This window comes from Arachis hypogaea, chromosome 18 (assembly GCF_003086295.3).
Source record: "Arachis hypogaea cultivar Tifrunner chromosome 18, arahy.Tifrunner.gnm2.J5K5, whole genome shotgun sequence".
Lineage (NCBI taxonomy): Eukaryota > Viridiplantae > Streptophyta > Magnoliopsida > Fabales > Fabaceae > Arachis > Arachis hypogaea.
In genome coordinates, this window is record NC_092053.1 from 101,489,141 (window position 1) to 101,494,026 (window position 4,886).

The 4,886-nt window shown below is 39.6% G+C and overlaps 1 non-coding gene across 1 annotated transcript; it reads left to right on the top strand.

The window, feature by feature from the left end:
- The first annotated feature begins 4,782 nt into the window (after positions 1 to 4,782).
- On the top strand, positions 4,783 to 4,886 carry LOC112774344 (small nucleolar RNA R71). The gene has a single exon (XR_003188838.1). It is a non-coding gene; the product is annotated as a small nucleolar RNA R71 (small nucleolar RNA).

The following is a 4,886-nucleotide window of genomic DNA, read 5'->3' on the forward strand; positions in this document are numbered from 1 at the left end:
GCATTCTTCAGTGAGGAGAACTCTTTCAGTTTCTCTCCAATCCTTCTTATGACTCAAGATCTCTTTCATGAACTTGGCATAAGAAGGTATTTGCTCTAGTGCCTCTGCAAATAGAATCTTTATTTCAAGAGTCCTGAGATAATCTGCAAAGTGAGCAAATTGCTTATCCTGCTCCTCTTAGAAGAATTTTTGAGGATAAGGTATCTTGGCTCTATATTCCTCAACCTTAGTTGCTGTAAGTTTATTTCCTACAGAAGTGGTTGAAGAAACCTTTTTAGATGGGTTGTTATCAGCACTTATGTGTGTCTGATCCCTCACTGGCAATTGAGTGCCAGAGTTAGAAGCTGGAGTGACGTTAGACACCAGCTCCTCATCTGTTCCTGGCGTTTGAACGCCAGAACTGTGCCTCTTTTGGGCGTTCAACGCCAGATCCTTGCTTGTTTCTGGCGTTGAACGCCAGTCCTGAGGGCGTTCAGCGCCAGCCTTCCACCCAACTTTTGGCATTTTAGCGCCAGAATTATTTTTCCCTGGCCTCTTACTGTCCTCAGATGGATTTTGGGTGGTTTGCTCATTTCTTGGTTTCCTGCTGCTTTGAAGTGGTGTAGTTAGTGCTTTCCCACTTCTTAGTTGAACTACTTGGCATTCTTCTGTTATTTGTTTTGACAGCTACTGCCTTGTTTGCTTTAATTATACTTCCATGTTTATATTAGCCATCCTTGTCTCTTGTAGTTTATCCTTGAATTCAGCTAACTGCTTTGTTAGAAAATCCAATTGCTGATTGAATTTAGCAGCTTGCTCTACAGGACTGAGTTCAACAGTTACTGTTTTAGCCTCTTCTTTCATGGAAGGGTCACTGCTTAAGTACAGATGCTGATTTCTAGCAACTGTATCAATGAGCTCTTAAGCTTCTTCAATTGTCTTTCTCATGTGGATAGATCCACCAGCTGAGCAATCTAAAGAGATCTGAGCTCTTTCTATAAGCCCATAATAGAAGATGTCTAACTGAACCCACTCTGAAAACATTTTAGAGGGGCATTTTCGTAGCATCTCTCTATATCTCTCCCAGGCATCATAAAGAGATTCATTATCTCCTTGTTTAAAGCCTTGGATGTCCAGCCTTAGTTGTGTCACCGTTTTGGAGGAAAGTATTGATTCAGGAATTTTTCTGTCAGCTGTTTCCATGTCCTTATGCTAGCCTTAGGTTGGTTATTTAACCACCTCTTGGCTTGGTCTTTTACAGCAAATGAAAACAGTAATAATCTGTAGACATCCTGATCTACTTCCTTATCATGTACTGTGTCAGCAATTTGTAAAAACTGTGCCAGAAACTCTGTAGGTTCTTCCTGTGGAAGACCAGAATACTGGCAGCTTTGCTGCATTATGATAATGAGCTGAGGATTCAACTCAAAGCTACTGACTCCAATGGAAGGTATGTAGATACTACTCCCATATGAAGCAGTAGAGGGATTAGCATATGACCCCAGAGTCCTCCTGGACTGTTCATTTCCACTTAGATCCATGATGGAGAAAGGGAGATGATAAAAAAATATTTATTTTTATTTATTTATTTATTTATTTAATTATTTCGAAAATAAAATAAATTAAAACAAAATAAATAAAAATAGGTGAAGATTTTCGAAAAAAATGAGGAGAGAGAAAGTGGTTAGGAAGTTTTGAAAAAGATATGATTTGGAAAAGATTTTAAATTTTGAAAAAAAAATCTGAATTTTTTTTAAAAATAATTTTCGAAAATTTGTTTTAAAAATAGAGAGAAAAGATATTTTTGAATTTAGTGAGGAAAGAGAAAAACAATAAAATAGCACAAGATTTAAAATTTTTAGATCTAATGCTCCTAGTTTTTGAAAATTTTGGAGGGAAAACACCAAGGAACACCAAACATAAAAATTTTAAGATCAAGACACAAGGAAAACTCAAGAACACTTTGAAGACTCACAAGAACACAAGAACATGAAGAAAGAACACCAAACTTAGAGTTTGGCACAAGATTTATTCAAAGAAAAATTATTTTTGAAAAAGATTTTAAAAACTAGGATAGCCAATTACCAAGAACATAAGCACCACACTCTAACTAATTGAGCTATAAATTTAAAGAATTTTAACAATGTATAAATAATAAAAGACTCTAAACCAAAAAGAAAAAGTTTTCCTAATCTAAGCAACAAAATAAACCGTCAGTTGTCCAAACTCAAACAATCCCCGGCAACGGCGCCAAAAACTTGGTGCACGAAAATTACTTCACACTATGTAATTCCGCACAACTAACCAGCAAGTGCACTGGGTCGTCCAAGTAATACCTTACGTGAGTAAGGGTCGATCCCACGGAGATTGTTGGCTTGAAGCAAGCTATGGTTATCTTGCAACTCTTAGTCAGGATATTAATTAGTGGCTATCAATTGACTTGCAAATGAACAAGAGAGCATGAATTAAAGGTTACTTGTTATGCAATAAATGAGAATATGTTGGAGTTTTGGAGATGCTTTGCCTTTTGAATCTCTGCTTTCTCTCTATCTTCTTCTTCACGCACGCACGTCCCTCCTATGGCAAGCTGTGTGTTGGAGGATCACCGTTGTCAATGGCTACCATCCTTCCTTTCAGTGAAAATGGTCCAGGTGCGTTGTCACCGCACGGCTAATCATCTGTAGGTTCTCGATCATACCGGAATAGGATTCGCTATCCTTTTGCGTCTGTCACTACGCCCAGCACTCGCGAGTTTGAAGCTCGTCACAGTCATCCAATCCCAGAATCCTACTAGGAATACCACAGACAAGGTTTAGACTTTCCGGATTCTCAAGGATGCTGCCAATGGATTCAAGCTTATACCACGGAGATTCCGATTAAGGAATCTAAGAGATACTCATTCAATCTAATGTAGAACGGAGGTGGTTGTCAGGCACACGTTCATAGGTTGAGAATGGTGATGAGTGTCACAGATCATCACATTCATCATAATAAGGCGCAAATGAATATCTTAGATAAGAACAAACATGATTGAATAGAAAACAGAAATACTGGCATTAACTCATCGAGGCACAGCAGAGCTCTTCACCCCCAACAATGGAGTTTAGAGACTCATGCCATCAAAATGTACAAAGTTCAGATCTAAAAATGTCATGAGATACAAAATAAATCTCTAAAAGTTGTTTAAATACTAAACTAGTAACCTAGGTTTACAGAAAATGAGTAAACTATGATAAATGGTGCAGAAATCCACTTCTGGGGCCCACTTGGTGTGTGCTGGGGCTGAGACTAAAGCTTTTCACGTGCATAAGGCTGTTTTGGGCGTTCAACGCCAGCTTTGGATCCAATTCTTGCGTTGAACTCCAACTCCTAACTTGTTTCTGGCGCTGGACGCCAGACAGCAGCATGGAACTGGCGTTGAACGCCAGTTTACGTCATCTATCCTTGAGCAAAGTATGGACTATTATATATTGCTGGAAAGCCCTGGATGTTTACTTTCCAACGCAATTGGAAGCACGCCATTTAAAGGTCTATAGCTCCAGAAAATCCACTTTGAGTGCAGGGAGGTTAGAATCCAACAGCATCAGCAGTCCTTTTTCAGCCTGAATCAGATTTTTGCTCAGCTCCCTCGATTTCAGCCAGAAAATACCTGAAATCACAGAAAAACACATAAACTCATAGTAAAGTCCAGAAATATAAATTTTGCCTAAAATCTACTGAAAATAAACTAAAAACTAACTAAAACACACTAAAAACTATATGAAATTAACCCCAAAAAGCGTATAAAATATCCGCTCATCATATGTTCACATGCAAAGATGCAAACAAGTCAAGAAACCTTGAGTATATTCTCTTCTCCACAGCACCATTGAGCAGTTGGGGAAAAGGTGCATAGAGTCTCAGCAGCTCCTGTTTTGATATTTCTGGTTCTTGGTATTCTTTTTCTTCCTTCTCTGTTGAGGTATCTTCAGGTTGTTCTGACAGCTTGCTTGGCTTGTCCTCAGTCTCCTTATCACTTATAGTGACCATCTTGCAATCTTCCCATCTTACTTTCTTTGTTTCACCTCTAGGATTCTTCTCTGTGTCACTTGGGAATCCATCTGTCGGTTTGGGAAACTGGCTCGCACTTCCTCCTTGAACACCTTGTTGTCTTGGATATCCTTGCATATGCCTTCAAGTAGATTTTCAATCCTTGAGATTCTTTCATCAAATGATGATAGTTCAGGTTGAGGAGGGTTGTTCTGGCCTTGATATGAATGTGGAGAGGTGTTGTTATTGGGGTGTTGATATGGTCTAGATGTGAAATTGTTTGGATTTGGGTGTCTTTGATCAAGGCTTTGGTCTTGTTGATTTCCCCACCCAAAGTTTGGGTGATTCCTCCATCCAGGGTTGTAATTCTTGGAGTAAGGATCATGGTTCTGCCTAGGTGAATTCCCAATGTAGTTGGCTTGCTCCTGACTACCCTCTGCTTCTTCATTCACTCCTTCTTGGGTTGTTGATGAAGTGGAGATTGCTGCTACTTGGTTCCTCTCCATCTTCTTGGTGAGGTCAGCCAGCTGTTGGATAATGAGCTTGTTTTGGGCCAACAAAGCATCTACATTGTTTAGCTCCATTATTCCTCTTGTGTTCCCTCTTTCAGAAGCATAGAAGTAGTCGTTCTCTGCTACTGTTTCAATGACATCTATAGCCTCCTCAATGGTTTTCTTCTTGTTCAAAGATCCTCCGGATGAATGGTCTACGGCCTTCTTTGACTCATAAGAGAGCCCTTCATAGAAAATGTGCAGTTGCACCCATTCGTTGAACATGTCAGGTGGACACCTCCTTGTCAGGTCTTTAAACCTCTCCCATGCTTCATATAGAGTCTCACCATCTTGTTGCCTGAAGGTTTGGACCTCAGCTCTCAGCCT